At 39.0% G+C, this 17,944-nt stretch overlaps 1 pseudogene; it reads left to right on the top strand.

Annotated features, from left to right (window-relative positions):
• Positions 1 to 15,123, top strand: part of LOC101275314 (glutathione peroxidase 7-like) — a 29,606-nt pseudogene extending 14,483 nt beyond the window's left edge.
• Positions 15,124 to 17,944: the final 2,821 nt, after the last annotated feature.

Here is a 17,944-nt window from a genome sequence, read left to right as displayed (position 1 = left end):
AAAGCACATGGACCATTGTCCATGCCTGCTCAAAGCTCCTGACAGGTAATATCTCTCCAGTGCGCTGTGCCCGTCTCCCCCTGCCCGTGAGCTCTATGCTTACCAAGCAGCAGTTGATTTGTTCCACTCTCTACGTCATTTGTATTTAATACTTTCATTATTTATTTACTATGTAAGCCAACACAATATGAATGAAATGAAAACCAAGTTACCTTGTGGGCACGCCTCTAAGCAAAATTTCTATTGAGTGAGATATGGGTTAGACAATAATAAAAGATTAAGGGAAAAAATCGTAAAAAATGTAACAGATTCTATAAATGTCTTATAAGTTTGTTTTCCAAGTGACTTTTTTTAAAATTTATTTAATTTATTCATTTATTTTTGGCTGGGTTGGGTCTTTGTTACTGCGCACGGGCTTTCTCTAGTTGTGGCGAGCAGAGGCTACTCTTCCTTGTGGTGCACAGGCTTCTCATTGCAGTGGCTTCTCTTGTTGTGGAGCATGGGCTCTAGATGTGCAGGCTTCAGTAGTTCTGGCTCACAGGCTCTAGAGCGCAGGCTCAGTAGTTGTGGCGCATGGGCTTAGTTGCTCCGTGGCATGTGGGATCTTCCCGGACCAGGGATCGAACCCGTATCCCCTGCACTGGCAGGCAGATTCTTAACTACTGTGCCACCAGGGAAGTCCCGAACCAGTAGGTTTGATGAAGGAGGTCTGCTTTGGTGATTTTCCAGAGGAAATTGGATCTTGTCTGTCATAGGAAATGAGACTGTTTTTCCCTCTCTAATCAGAGTGTTATGAATGGCATATGTTTGTTAACACTTTTGGTCACAAAGTCTACATAAGGGGACCCCATTGGGCATCAACCTCACAGTTCCAGAAAGGTTAGAACCTATGGATAAATGTTGTTGCCCCAAGTCTGCAAAAGCCAAAAGGAAAATCAAATCCCCTATTGATATCTCACAAATCATCGGAGAGATTGTTCAAGCATTCGCTTTCCTTATTCTACTGTGTCTTCACTTGAGAAAATAAGTAGCACGGGGAGAAATGGTAATAGTGATGAGGAAATTAAAGTGTCTCCTGACATTAGAAGTAAATTGGAGTCTTCATTTGGCAAGCATCTGAGGAAATGTTAGCATTCAGGAAATCTAGAGTTTACTGAGTCAGTGGACAGGGCCCTCAGTGACTGAAGAACATGAGGCTAAGTCAAAAGGAAAGGGACATAAAGTCTGTCAGACTGACGCAAGAAAAAAGCAGCATTGCTTTTACTGTTGCACACCTGCCTCCTATAAGTTACCTGGCATTTTGGTGTTCTCTTCTCCATACTGAAGACTGATTTGATATTAATCATTTACATTTTGGTGTGAATAGTTCAGAATTAGAAATGATAAAGAGAAAACCACCTGGGCTTCTTTTTAAAGATCTTAGGTCCACAAGAGCACATGTGGCAGCAATGTTTCTGGTTCTCATAACAATTACATAGAATTTGAGGAACAATATCATAAAGAGGTTATTATTAGGTTTATAATAATCATTTATTCAATCTGTTTTTTTCTCTGTAATGAAAGCTGCTATTTTTTCAGCATCTTCTAAGTGCTGAGTGTTCTCCATATAATATCTTATTTAATTCTCATAACCAACTGCCACTCTTCATTCGCATGCCAGATACCTGAGCTCTCCTGATTAAAGAAACATGTGATGAAATATTGATTGGGTGACTAACCCCTGTAATGTGTCAGGTAGGTAATTTGTAACTCTAGTGTTTAGAGAAAAAAACAATCTTTATTTATTTAGGAGATGTGTATCTCTAGAAGGTGACTATGGTAGGAATTTTAAATCAAGGAAATATGAATAAAATTTGTATTCAGGCTAGCCTTTTGAGGGCCCTCACATTAGACAAAATAGCTGCCTTGTTTGTTTCTTTATAGAACCAGCCCTGTTGAAAATGTGCTCGGAGAGCAGAGAGCTTCAGTAACCTTGGTAATGACACGGGAATCCACAGACTCTCCGTGACTCATCAGGAAGTGCCATTTGGGCAATTTTAGTTGAAGAAAGCAACCAGCTCCCAGCTCAACACTTGTACACCCTTTTCTCTGTCAATAGCTCTAGAACCGGATTTAGAAGACACGTGCCTCTAAATATTATGTAACTGGATATAGCAGCTCTTTATAAATGGTGGTAGAAACCTTAAACCCTTAAACACTAGCAGCTTCTATGGAGCTTGACATAGAAACTCAGGCAGTCTCCAAGCCTCCTCTGACCCCATGTATAGCAAGACATCTGCTAAAAGAAGGTAGTAAGAGGAATAATTAGAGATATATCTGAGGAAGAGGCACAGTTCATAGAAGAAACACACTTTTTTTTTTTAAAGAAGATGTTGGGAGTAGGAGTTTATTAATTAATTAATTTATTTTTGCTGTGTTGGGTCTTTGTTTCTGTGCGAGGGCTTTCTCTAGTTGTGGCGAGCGGGGGCCACTCTTCATCGCGGTGCGCTTGCCTCTCACTATCGCGGCCTCTCTTGCTGCAGAGCACAGGCTCCAGACGCGCAGGCTCAGTAGTTGTGGCTCACGGGCCTAGTTGCTCCGCGGCATGTGGGATCTTCCCAGACCAGGGCTCGAACCCGTGTTCCCTGCATTGGCAGGCAGACTCTCAACTGCTGCGCCACCAGGGAAGCCCAAAGAAACACATTTGAAGAAGAAACATAGTTCACAAAAGATTTAAAAGCGCTGGATCTTGAAGTCATAAATCTTTGTTTTGGAGAACTGGTACTTTCTAGGAGCTGACTTGAGTTGTATAGATAGACCAGAAATAACACAGGGTACTGACAAAATTTTAAGAAGAAATAGAAAGTTGGAAGAGGATTTAGAGCGAGTAAGGAGGTGGGGAAGTCCTCGAAGTCCTCGAAGATGTGACACGTAGGCAGAGTCTGGAATAAAATGAGAGAGCGAGTCTTCCAGAGAGCACACTCTCTCAAAGTGATGCCTTTTTAACAGCACTAGTTAAGACCACAGTGAAAAGTTATTAGAGTGAGCAGTGTAAAATACACAGTTGAAGGAACGGTGGTCACATGATAAGTCAAAATAAAAAGGTAGTGAGACAGACATGTCTCATATGTGATGACGCCCTCTCCAGTCTGTAGCAGTCTGCCCCTCTCCCAGCATTAGGACATGGCTAGGGCTTGGATCCAGGTGAGGCTTCTGTGTCATCCTGATGTTGCCGACACCCTGGTTTTCAAGTACTTTCTCCAAGAGCTGATCTCTTTGAGCACTAGTCCTTCTTCACCAGACCTAGTCTCGGGAGTACCTGAATGGTGGGAAGAGGGCACCATTTTTCTCTTTGTGGGTGTAGGAGTGGCAGTCAGGACCTTAGTGCACCTGTTGTATCTACCTAAGGCTGGTTCCAATTAGACTCCTCCCAATGGAAACAAGCGAAAGTTAGTTAATATTGTTGGTATTTTCCTTTTTAGTGGTTCAGCAATTATTCATCTCATGCTAGGCCCTTGAATAAGAGTCCTCCAAGAGATACCAAGCATGGCTCTGATGTCATGGGATTTATGTTTAAGGATACTTTTTCCGTGGTATAGCCTCTTGACTTGCATGACATTATATACTCTTTGTCTCTTTCAGTGAGTCCTGTTTTACTAGCATCTAAAGTAAGAGTCTCTTCCAATACAGAAGAAATTGTTATTATGAATAAATAGACTACTTCCCTGAAATTGCAACTTTTAGAAAAGCATCCAGGAGTGGATTTAGATGAGTGACCTGTAAGTGATTCTTACAGGTGACTCCTGCATGGTCAAGCAGAAAATTTCAAAGGAAGAACCTATATTTGTTTCCAGAAATCTTCAGGATTCACTGAGTCTGAAACACATTGGTTTGCTTCTCTGCCATCTTCAGCTTACCAAACCTAGGTACAGAATTTTATCACCTTTAATAAATGTATATCCTTCCACGATATAAACTTTGAAGTTTGGGGTGATCCTTTCCCCCACAGCATACATTTTCTTCCTATTCATTTAATAATACTTAAGAATATCTATGATTGATCAAGTACTATAGAAAATACTTTAGTTTGGTACAAAAAATTACAATAGCGAACATGTATTTAGTGTGTTATATGCTGAGTGCTCTACATGAATATTTTATTTCATCCTTACTCTATGAGGTAGCTATGATTATCATTGCTCCTGTTTTATAGTTAATAAAACTGAAGCTGAGTGAGGTTATATTAATCTGAATTTTCACAGCTGGGAAATGTGGTCACTAGTTTTCTAACTCAAGCAGTACAGCCCCACACTCCCACACATAACTGTCATGCCATGCAGTCCCCCTTTACCTAGTCCCCTAATTAAATTCTGAATCTCTAAAACTTTAACATAAATACAGTGTGTGATGTCCAGCACTTTAACCTCTTCATTTTGTCACACTCTCTCCTATGCCAGCAGGTACTTGACAACTAAGTGGGCTCTGACGCATACCAGGCATGTTCATCGAATTATATATCACCTCTACCACTGTAACCTGGTTTTTTTCCTAGAGCTTCTTCCTTCATAGCATTTATGGAGAAGAAACCCTTGCCTCTTCAATATTGCTGATAAGGTCATTGTTGAAGTCTTAATATCCAGATCTGTGGATAACTCGTGTCAGAGATAGTTTCTAAAGGATTTTTTACATAAGTACTATTCAAAATGCAGTCTGTAGACCAGCTTCCTGAATGTGATCTGTTTTGTTACCAGTATGTAATGCAATAAGGAGCTTGTGTCAGAATGTAAATCATCGATGTCACTGTCTTAGTCCACCTGGGGATGAAGGGGAGCAAAATTTTCCCACCCCAAAATGTCTCTTTGGCATGCAAATTATTTTGTGCTGAAAACAATCAAAGCCCCAAAGACTCAGGAATCAACGTGGATCTTCCTCCTAATTGCCTGAAGAGTGCAGATAGAGGGCCTGTTCCAGGACAGGAGCTGTGCTATGTGGACAGGAAGAAGCCTAGCAAAATCTGTTAAAGTTCCTCTGTGTCCCGTTGTCTCTGCATAGCCTAGCAAACATCTGTTTACCAAACATTTGCTTGTCCTTCTCTAGGTCAGTTGACTTCCTCCCCTTTGAGATCCCAAACTACTACCCTCAACATCTTTTGTCTGTAGCTGAAGATGGTATGTTAAGGTGAAGGTTTCAGCCATTTTGGTGAGCTACTCAGCTTTCCTGGGTCTCTCCCATGTATATGTATTATTAAACATTTGTTTGACTTTTCTCCTGTGAAGCTGTTTCATGCCAATTTAATTTTTAGGCCAGCCAGAAGAACCTAGAAGGGTACAAGAAAATTTCTTCCTCCCTGACAGCTGCTACAGCAAAATACCATAGACTGGGTAGCTTATAAACAATAGAAATTTATTTCTCACAATTCTAGAGGTTGGAAGTCAAAGATCAAGATGTGGGAGATTCAGTGCCTGGTGAGAGCCCACTTCTAGACAGTTGTCTTCTTGCTGTAACGTCACATGACTAAAGAGGCAAAGGAGTTTTCTTGGGTCTCTTTTATAAGAGCACCAATTCTACTCATGAGGGTTCTTCCCTCGTGACATCACCCCAAAGGCCCCAACCTCCTAATGCCATCACCTTGAGAGTTAGGATTTCAACATATGAATTTGGGGGGAACATAAGCGTTCAGTCTGTTGCCATCACTAAGCACACCATCCAGTTCCTCTGACATTTTTTTTCCACATTAAGACTTTCTCAATGAAGGATCTAGTGAATTGATTTGCATTCCCATGCAAGCTTTTTACTTCATCATGGACTGGCCCTTTACAGAGTGTGGCCCTACACTATGGCCTGTGATTGAGTTACACTATGTTTTACACCTATCCCATTTTTTTTTTTTTTTTTTGCCATACACGGGCCTCTCACCGTTGTGGCCTCTCCTGTTGCAGAGCACAGGCTTCAGACATGCAGGCTCAGCGGCCATGGCTCACGGGCCCAGCCGCTCTGCGGCACGTGGGATCTTCTCGGACCGGGGCACGAACCCGTGTCCCCTGCATCGGCAGGCGGACTCTCAACCACTGCGCCACCAGTATAAAATGATTAAGGGAAGCCCTACACCTATCCCATTTAAACAGACTTCAGGTGAGATTATATCAGGCACATGATGTCTTCTCTGGATTTAGTCTCCCTCTTTTTGTCATCAGTATATCCCAAACACAATCAGGTGTTTTGAGCAGGTCAAGAATCTTCAGGCTGTTCATACAGCGTTTTATATGAGCAACTAGAAAGTGACCAACTGGTGACCCAGAAACATTTTGACATACACATTTAAACTGGTAAAACCCAGCAGGAAATAAGGGTGATCTTATCCTTGTCTACCTCACACACTGGTAAAGTTCAATCCTGAGATTCAAAAATTATGTACCCGGTATTCAAGAATTATCTTAAATTCACAGAACAATGGAGCAATTTCCTTTAACTTTTCAATTCAAAATACAGTTACTTATCTACATTCTAATGATTTCTTGTCTTCTTTTGTGTCAGCCACTGGGTGGCTGGGTGATACAAAAGAGCTTCACGGTTCATAATAATTCTATTAATTAGGAATTAACTCAAGTGCTTATTCTGATGCTCTAATTCTGAAAGAACAATTCTCAGATTTATTCCAGGAAAGGTCAAAACTTCTTTTGAAATGAAAGCTTTCACAGAATCCCCATATATAAAACATATAAAGGTATAGCCTCCTAATTAGAGTCAAATCAGCGGGACTGAAACCCTTTCTACCCCCAACTATCATAACCAGGAAGCACCTAAGATGCCTTCTCAGAGCCCTAAGGTTCTCTGCAACACAGTTTGAGAATCACTGTTACAGTCACCAATTTCTGGAGTATCATTTACAGACTACAGTTATCTGCAGTCATTTTCATCCTCCTTTTGAACTATAGTTAGCAATGTGCCATGAAACTGCTCATCTTCCTCCATGATTCCAGCTTTAGGGTCCAATTGCCAGAAGTTCTCACATGTGGTGATAAAAGGCTTATCAATGTTTAAAACATAAAACTACATGACTCAAGCTCCCCAAGCATTCCCAACAAGCATTTCCACTTCTCAATTCTGCAGCACTCTCCAGCCAGAGTTCAAGAGCTTTTTCTCCTAATGTGATAACAAACAACCTCTAAGAACAAAACATAGCTTTTAGTAGTGCCTTAAGTCAAGCAGTACCACTTACTCATCCTAAATATGTTCCAGAGCTTGGACCAAAAAATATATTCTGGGGACTTCCCTGGCAGTCCAGTGGTTAAGACTCCACGCTTCCACTGCAGGGGGCACAGGTTTGATCCCTGGTCAGGGAACTAAGATCCCACATGCTGCATAGCAAGGCCAAAAAAAAACCATATTCCAAGCTTGTAGCCTACCTTAGCAATTTTGTCATAGATTTCTCTTTTTTCTACAGAAAGAAGATTTTTCTTAAAAGTTACAATATTGAAGTGAGGTGTTGTTTTTCTATGTACTTCGTCCAAGATATTTCTCTCCCTGGGTCTCAAAGGTCATGGAAGATGCACAGGTCAACATTTGAACTGACTTTCTCTCCTAAACATCTTACCCACTGCATAATAGCCTCTATATCAGTCTGCAGAAGCCTTTGATATTTGCCAGCTATCATCATGGTTCGTTGACATTCCCGAAAGTCCAAAGTTTTTCCTCTCAAAACACACAAAAATTACAAGAGCTTCGACTTTACCTATTACTCATGCTATTCACTGTCTAAATGAAACTGCTGCAAAAGTGTTTGATGTTTGCTTGCATGTTGTTTTTGTTTTGCAGAAAAAATCCAAGAAGTGTGTGTGTGTGTGTGTGTGTGTGTGTTGTTTGTAGTAAGGGTGAAAAGAAGACATAAATCTTATCTGACACTTTTTCTAGAGTCCTGATCAAGAATTTGTACTGAAATCTGAATTTTCAAAAATGGTGGTAAGTTAGACATGTCTCATCTCATCAAATAGACTATAAACTCCTTGAGGATAGAAATCATGGCTTGTGTTTCTTTGGAGTTGCTGACGGTACTCAGAATAGTGCCCCTTGAGAGTACTTTTGTAATCAAATAAAATCAACCTAGAGGGTTAAATTAAGCCATAGAGCAGTTCCTACACTATTCTTAAATCTTGTAAGTGTCCTTCTGTAATTCATTAAGTTTAGACTTGACATATAACTTACTATATGGTGCTATAATTGAATGACAAAAATGGCACTGAATGACAAAAGCCATCACTGCCCACGCAGTTTTTCTACTTCTTTGGTGGACTACTGACATAAGAATTTAAAAAGCGTGACTATTGGGTATAAGGTAGGCTCAAGGATGTATTATACTACACAGGAATATAGCCAATATTTTATAATACCTGTATATGGAAAGTAACCTTTAAAATTGTATAAAAAAACATTTAAAATTTTTAAAAAATAAAAAGCATTTAAGGAAAATGTGGCTAGCAGTGACATATCCTCAAACATCTGAATGGATTAGACTTAACATTGTTTACAAGGGCAGAAATTGCAGAACTTATAAATGAAATTGTACAGTACACAATTAGGTTTGAGATGATTAGGTGGTATCTGCAGTATTAAGTAAAATCACAAGTGTCAACAGTAGGCAACTATTTTTGCATAAACACTAACTTACAAAAGAAATTAAAATGTTGAGATGATTAATTTCTTTTCATTTATCCAAAATGAATATACCCTTATGGCACTCCACAAGGAGACAATATGCATTTTTTACAATTTAGATTACTTACTTCCAAAAGAATGAAAGATCATCAGTGAGAACGTTGTCATCATGTTTAGTGTTGAATGTGAATCGATGAGCATATTTGCAAAGTAGCAACATGGAGACAGTAGCCTAAATGTTCCCCTTAAAATTCAATCAGTGGCTGTCTCTCTGCACAGGGTGGCTATGGACTGCTCATCACTGACTTATGTAGAAGGCCACATAAACATTTGTCTTATATTCTGAACGGTAAATTTGGTTGTTTTAGATATTTATGTTACCAATTTCTCTGCATCTCTCCTTGACTTACTTATGTTGTTGCTACAAGCTGCTTTTATTAAACAGGAAACACTTTATCTTGCCTTCAAAAGCTAAAATACAGGCAAAAACTAATGTCCACCATGATTCTATGTATGTATGTATGTATGTATTCAGTCATTGTTGCTTAGCAACATAATGATTCTTCCTATAGAGAGGGGCAAAATATATATATACACATATATATAAGCATGTATAAAATCTTGTAAAAATAAATACCATTTAATAAACTACCTTATCGTTTCCAAACACAAAATATCTCTTTGCATACTGATATTAACATTGTAGCATATAATTTATTAATATTTTAGAAAAACATTTAGAAAAAAGTAGTACATTAAAAATATACTCTAGCAAAAAAGTCTAAGAAAGAAAAAAGGCAAGAAACTGGAAATCTAAAACTCAATACTATGATCTTTACTTTCACCATCAATGCTAATAAAAACCACTCAGGAGAGGCAGAGAGGGAAGAGAAAATAAACTTGCTAGAAAACAGTATAAAATGATTAAGACCTTTAGGACAATCAGTCCTGGACTTTATCCTAAATAGCTGAAAAATGATACAAGTATTCTCTTTATGTGAGAGTTACCATATACATAAGAGCTATTTATTAGAATGCAAGATAATTTGGAACTGTAAAACTCTGCCAAAATAGTCTAACATGTTTTTGATATCTCAAAAGATGTTTCAGGGCTTCCCTGGTGGCGCAGTGGTTGAGAATCCACCTGCCAATGAAGAGGACACGGGTTCGAGCCCTGGTCCGTGAAGATCCCACATGCCACAGAGCAACTAAGCCTGTGCACCACAACTACTGAGCCTGCGCTCTAGAGCCCGTGAGCCACAACTACTGAAGCCCACATGCCACAACTACTGAAGCCCACGCACCTAGAGCCCTTGCTCCGCAACAAGAGAAGCCACTGCAATGAGAAGCCTGCGCACCACAACGAAGAGTAGCCCCTGCTCGCCACAACTAGAGAAAAGCCCGTGCGTGGCAACAAAGACCCGACGCAGGCAAAAACAAGTAAATAAATAAATTAAATAAATTTATATAAAAAAAAGATATTTCAGCTTATTTTAAGTATCTTAAGGTCTCATTATAAACAATTCTTATTGCACAATACAGTGAAAGTTATCTTAGTTTTCTTATTTTTTCCTAATTCTGAATGAAAGAGATGATTATACAGCCAATACCTGACTTAAAAACAGTTGATGCTTCAAAATTGATCCCTAGTCAGTTGTTTGAAATTGTTAATATATTTTCCCTTTTTAAAAAGTTAGACTTCTGCTTCCACCCAAGATGGAGAAACAGGGACAAGATCTATCCTCCTACCTGAAACAACAAAAAACTGAAAATATACGAGACAATGACTTGCAAGGCACTGACATCAGGCAACAAAAGACAGCGATCACTAAGAGATGGGAAACAAAGAGACGAGCCCTATGACTGTCATGAGAGAGTTTCCAGAGCATAGTGGAGGAAGGAAAAAACCAGGTGGAGATTGGAGACTCCCTGAGCCAAGAAGATGGAACTGATACTCCAAAGAGACAGAAGCATCTGGGGTTCTCAGGAAAGAGCAGCAAAAGGAGAAATTGCACACAGAAAGAATATCATAATACCTGAAGATCTGTAAGTCACCCTTGTAAGTATTCACCTGTGTACTGATCCATGCATGCACTGAGGAAACTACATGAGGCTTGGGAAAGAACCACCCAAAATAATTAAGGGTTACAATGCCCAATGCTCACACAAGGCAGGGAATAGTGCCTGTTGCCACCACCCAAATTGAATAACCCTCAAAAACTGAGGGACAGTAGTAGAGTACACACAAGTTTCTTTTACCTCAGTAATAGAAAATGATTAGCTTAAAAATGAGCACTGCTCTGGTACCTAACAAATCTTAAAAGTAACACCTGAAATAATCAATTTCTTAAGAAATGTAACTACCTCACAGAACAAAGCGCAATAATATTTATAAAAATAGACATAAACTGTACCCAATAAAGTAAAATTTACAATGCCTGGTGAAATTCACAATGCCAATCAAAAATTATCAGACATGCAAAGAAGCAAGAAAATATGACTCATAAGAAGAAGTAATTCAACTGAGTAGGACCAACCCAGAACCAATACATACGTTAGAATTATCAAACAGGAACACTAAAACAATTAAACTGTAGTCCATGTATTCAAAAAGGTATGTAGAGACATGGAAGATATTTTAAAAATTTAAAGACCTTAATAAAAATTCTAGAGACTAAAATAAAAACACTAGATGGAATAAATGGCAAAAAGAAAAATTAATATAATGAAAACATGACAACAGAATCTATCAGAAATGAAATACATAGAGCAAAGGGAATCAAAAATGAAGTGGAAAAGCAACAGTGATCTGTGGGGCAGTTTTAAGCAGCCTAATACACATGTAATTGAAGGAGAGGAGTTGGAGGATGGGACTGAATAATTTTTGAAGATATAATGCTTAAAAACATTCCAAATTTGATGAAAATTATAATTGCATATCATACCTCAGCAAATCTGAGGTATGATATGCATGAAAGAAACTACCTCAAGTCACATTGTAATTAAATGGCTCAAAACCTGTGAGAAACAAACAAACAAAAAAACTTAAAAGCAGTCAAAGAAAAAATGGCACACTATGTAAGAGGAACAAAGATAAGGACTACATCAAATTTGTCACCAGAAACAATGCAAGAGAAAAGATAGTAGAGCAATATCTTTATTACACTGAAAGAAAAAACTTAGAACATATCTTTCAAGAACAAAGGCAAATTAAAGACTTTCAGATATACAGAGGTTGAAAGAATTCATTACACACCTGCACGCCAAGACATGTTAAAGAATGACCTTCAGGCTGAACAAAATGATGCCAGAAGGAAATTCGATCCACACAAGGAATGAAGAGCACCAGAAAATACATAACTACCTGGGCAAAACATGAAGGAGCTTTGTACTATTATGTAAAGCTCTTTAAAAGATACTAATTGTTTAGGAAGAAAATATTTGCAAATGAATCAACGGACAAAGGATTAATCTCCAAAATACACAAACAGCTCATGCAGCTCAATATTAAAAAAAACAAGCAACCCAGTCAAAAAATGGGCAGACCTAAATAGACATTTCTCCAAAGAAGACATACAGATGGCCAAGAAGCACATGAAAAGCTGCTCAACATCACTAATCATTAGAGAAATGCAAATCAAAACTACAGTGAGGTATCACCTCACACCAGTTAGAATGGGCATCATCAGAAAATCTACAAACAACAAATACTGGAGAGGGTGTGGAGAAAAGGGAACCCTCTTGCACTGCTGGTGGGAATGTGAATTGATACAGCCACTATGGAGAACAGTATGGAGCTTCCTTAAAAAACTAAAAATAGAATTACCATATGACCCAGCAATCCCACTACTGGGCGTATACCCAGAGAAAACCATAATTCAAAAAGACACATGCACCCCAATGTTCATTGCAGCACTATTTACAATAGCCAGGTCATGGAAGCAACCTAAATGCCCATTGACAGATGAATGGTTAAAGAAGATGTGGTACATATATACAATGGAATATTACTCAGCCATAAAAAGGAACGAAATTGGGTCATTTGTAGAGACATGGATGGATCTAGAGACTATCATACAGAGTGAAGTAAGTCAGAAAGAGAAAAACTAATATGGTATATTAATGCATATATGTGGGACCTAGAAAAATGGTACAGATGAACCAGTTTGCAGGGCAGAAATAGAGACACAGATGTAGAGAACAAATGTATGGACACCAAGGGGGGAAAGTGGTGGGGGTGGGGGTGGTGGGATGAATTGGGAGATTGGGATTGATATATATACACTAATATGTATAAAAGAGATAACTAATAAGAGCCTGCTGTATAAAAAAATACACATGTAATTGGAGTCACAGAAGGAGAGGAGTTGGAGGATGGGACTGAATAATTTTGAAGATATAATGCTTAAAAACATTCCAAATTTGATGAAAATTATAATTGCATATCATACCTCAGTAAATCTGAGGTATGATATGCATGAAAAAAACTACCTTAAACAATGCTAATTGTTTAAACAAAAGTAGAAACCATGTATCATGGGGTTTATAATAAATGTAAAAGTAAAATGTATGTCCATGTTAGTTCAAAGGCTGGCACAGTGGACATGGAAGCACACTCTAAAGTTAGTATACTATTGATTAAATGGTATAACATCATTTGAAGGGAGAGTGTAATGAGCTAAAGATGTAAACTACAATCTTTAAAGCATCCATAAAATAGCAGAACAAAGATTTACAGCCATTCAGCCAACAAATGAATTAAAATTAAATCACAAAAAGTGTTCAGTTAATCCCAAAGAAGCCAGAACATTTTGGAAAAGGGAATAAAGAACTGGTGGGAGAAATAGAAATCAAGCAGCAAAATGATAGATTTAAATCAAACCATATGGAAAACCACAAAATATGGTCTAAACGGTCTAAATGGTCTAAACACCCCAATTAATAGGCAGAGGTTTTCCAGCTGGATAAATAAACAAGACACAACAATAGGCTGCCCATAAGAAATTCACTTCAAATATAAAGACACAAATAGGTTACACGTATGAGGATGGTAAAAGATACACCATGTTAACAGCAATCAAAAGAAAGCTGAAATCTTTATATCAATATCAGAAAAAGTAGATTTCAGAACAAAGAATACTATCAGATATAAAGAAGGTCATTTCCTAATGATAAATACGTCAATTCATCAAGAGGACATAATAATCCTAGACATTTATACACATAAGAGAACTTCAAACTACATGAAATGAAAACTGACAAAACTACAATGAGAAATAGACAAAGCCATAACAGTAGAAGATTTCAATATCTTTCAATAATTGATAGAACAAGTAGAGAAAAGATCAATAAGGATATAGAAAATTTGAACATCATTATTAACCAACTGGCATAATTCACATTTATAGAACATTATACCCAGCAACAGAATACAAAATTCTTGTCTTCATGCACACATTACACGTCCAAGGTAGACCATATTCCAAGTCATACTAATATTTCAATAAATTCAAAAAATTCAAATCATACAAGTATGTTTTCTGACCACAGTAGCAGGAAATAAGTATTCCATAATAGAAATATTTGGGGAAAAAATCTCCAAATATTTGGAAAGCAAATAACACACCTCGATATAACCTATGGGTCACAAGAAATAAAAAGAGAAATTAGAAATTTTGATCTGATTAAAACAAAAATACAACATATAAAAATTTGTGGGCCGTGCCCTGCCTTTGCCCTTGCCACGCCGCCTGCCCGGGAGCGAGTCAGGTGGCGGCACTGGCTGCGGCATGGCTGCTCCTGGCGGCTGCCGCCTGCGCGCAGCGGCAGCAGGACTTCAAGACGGTCAGCATCCGGGGCAAGATGGTGTCGCTGGAGAAGCACCGCGGCTCGGTGTCCCTGGTGGTGAACACGGCTAGCGAGTGAGGCTTCACAGACCAGCACTACCGGGCCCTGCAGCAGCTACAGCGGGACCTGCGGTCCCATCACTTCAACGTACTTGCGTTCCTCTGCAACCAGTTTGGCCAACAGGCACCCGACAGCAGAAGGAGATGGAGAGCTTTGCCCGCCGCACCTACAGTGTCTCTTTCCCCATGTTTAGCAAGATCGCAGTCACCGGCACTGGTGCCCACCCTGCCTTCAAGTACCTGACCCAGGCTTCTGGGAAGGAGCCCACCGGGAACTTCTGTAAGTACCTAGTGGCCCCAGTTGTAAAGGTGGTAGGGCGCTTGGGACCCAACCGTGTCGGTGGAGGAGATCGGGTCCCAGATTACAGCGCTTGGGAGGAAGCTCATCCTGAAGAAGCGAGAAGACTTAAAATCACTTTCCCTCCTCTCCCACTGTCCCCTCCCCTCCCCCCGCTGTGCACAAGTGACCAAAGCAAACTCAAATGGTGCTCCAAAGGGAGAGACTACTGACTCTACTTCCTTCACTCTTATCCCACCGACCCCATCACTCCTGTCGCAGGAAAATTCTAGTAGTTTGATTCTTTGAATCTTAGAGCAACCTATAGGAACCCCTGACCAGTGAGAGCTCCTGACCAAATGACTCAGTAAGAACCTCTAGTCCATGAAAACATGTGGCAAATGGAAGTATTTGAAGCAATAATCTCCTACCGGTTATGAACTCTGTAAAATGGGGCCAATTCCTACCTCACAGGGCTGTTGTGAGGATGAGGATGAAAGGCCTATGAAAGTGTCTAGGGCAGTGACAGCTAACTAAGAGGCATTCAAAAATTATTTTCTGCAGATGAACAAAAAAATAAGTTGTGATCAATAAAAACTTGAAGGCCCCCCCCAAAAAAAATAATTTGTGGTCTTCCTCTATAGCAGAACTTAGAAGAAAATTTATAGTACTAACTCTCTATATTAGAAAAGTGAAAAGGTCTTAAATCAAAGACCTCAGCTTCCAATTTAAAAAACTAGAAAGGAGGAGTAAGTTAGAGTGAACCAAAGGAAGGAAATAATAAATGTCAGTGTATATGTTAATAAAATCGGGAAAAAAGTAATAGAGAATATCAGTGATATCAAAAGCTGTTTTTTTGAGAACTTAATAAAATTGATAAACTTCTAGCCAGACTTATAAGGGAAAAATGTGAGATAACACAAATTATCAACATTGGGAAGGAGAGAAATGACATCACTGCAGATTCTAAAGATATTAAAAGGATAATAAGGATGGACAAGTTTATACCAATAAGTTCAACAACTTGGATAAAGTGGAGAGATAACTTGAAAGACACAAACTAAAAAGATCACTCGAAAATAAGCTTGGATATTCTGAGTAGCCTCTCTACAGCTATCAAAGAAATTGAGTTTGTTGTTACAAACCTTCCCACAAAGAAAACTCCGGCACAGATGGCTTCACTGGTGAATTTTCCCAAACATTGAAGGAAGAATTACCATTCTACATAAACTCTTCCAGAAAACTGATAATGAGTGAATACTTCCCAACTCTTCTAAATGAGGCCAGCATTACTCTGATAGCAAAACCAGACAAAAACATAACAGAAGAGAGATCATAGAAGGTATCCCTCATGAACATAGCTGAAAACATCCTCAGCAAAATAATAAAAAATCAGATGAAACAAAAAATAAGGATAATACGTGATGACCAAGTGGAATTTATTCCAGAAATGCAAGGTTGATTTAACGTTCAAAAATCCATCAACATTATTCCCCATATCAACAACCAAAAGAGAAAATAATATGATCATCTCGATAGGACTCAGAAAAAGCATTTGAAAAAAGGCACTATCCACTCCTGAGTTTTAAAGAAATCTCTTAACAAAGCAGGAATAGAAGAAAATTTCTACAACATGTTATACATGGTAGTTAAGTTTACAGGGTAACCCACAAATCGATTTAGTTCTTGGATAAATTGTTATATCTATGCAATTGTCAAGAACTGGAGGCAACACTCTTGAAATCTATAGCCTGGGATTTCAGTTACTCATATTGCTTCAGCACCAGGATCCCTTGGGAGTAAGCTGGCTGCTGGCTCAGCAAACCTGGGCTTATCTATAGAACTTGGTCACACTAAAGTGTACACAATCAGTCTCGACTCTGTTAAAGGGCTGAAGACAGAAGACCACAGAGCATCTAGAGGAGATGGAAGAGGCAGTGGAATTTCTTACCTTTTTTAATCCTATAGGACTCTTATTGTCCATCTCTGTCCCAGAATAAAGACATGATTCTAATAGGTGCTAATAAACCCATGGGAGAAGAGAACATAGAGAAGGACTTTTCCAGGCTACACCAAACTTAAATGGGCTAAGATCTATAGACATCATGGATCTGAAAGAGGGGAGAGGGTTCTATCACAGGATTTTCAGCCCATTAACCAAACCAATTCGTGTACTCACTGTAGCCTGAAGTCAAAGCTGATTTCTCAAGGGCTGTGCTTTCCTGCAGAATCAATCTCGTTGTCTCGTAGTTCAGAAACCTAAAGGGAAGGAATCACACTAGTTAGCTCTCAATAAAGGCTACCACAGTCCTTCAGACTCCACAGATTTAGCCCAAAATGATTGAGAAAGAAACTATGAACATACATTTCCTGTTCATTTCTCTCGGGGAAGTACCTGTATGAGAGTATGTGATCTACACCCTTACCCCACACACACATGCAAGACTATTTCTGCTTCAGCTCTGGAATCCCATGCTGTCTAACCTAATCACTCTTCCCCGGAATCCCCTCTCCACCCCTCCTCTCTCCTCTGCTGGCCTGGGTGGTGAGAAATTGGTGCATCATTTATATACATCAGGCAGGTAGATTTCTGGATCCTGCAGAGGAGATGAGAGGAAGGAAGGATGAGGTGCAGGACAATAGATCCCATGTAAAAGAGCAAGAAATTCATCTGCTTCATATTCTGACTGAGGGCCAGTCCTATTGACAGCCCTCAACTGCTAACAGATCATTAAACACTGTCCACAGAGGTACTTAAGAAATTTCATTGCTAGAGAAGCAATTAGCTCTCAGGGGATGGAGGCTACTTGCCATCCTACACTTCCCTTCTTTCTTTCCTTTCATAATTACTGAGTATCTTTTCTATGTCAAGTACTGTGCTAGGTTCTAGGGATACAATGACAAGTGTAGCATACCTTGAAGAACTTGTGAAGTCTAAACAGAGGCAAATAGATATGCTGGCATGTACAGGCAATAAACAGTAATATAATAACCGAATATATTATAAGGAATAATTATGCCAAGAGAAAGAGGCCAGACCAAAAAAAAATGGAGTTTATACTGAAATGATTCCCCAGGTATATATAATTCTTAAAAGTGTAAATTAATCTTTAACAACAGAAAGTAGATC

Source organism: Orcinus orca, chromosome 9 (assembly GCF_937001465.1).
Source record: "Orcinus orca chromosome 9, mOrcOrc1.1, whole genome shotgun sequence".
Taxonomy (NCBI): domain Eukaryota; kingdom Metazoa; phylum Chordata; class Mammalia; order Artiodactyla; family Delphinidae; genus Orcinus; species Orcinus orca.
This window is presented reverse-complemented; position numbering and strand designations above follow the sequence as displayed.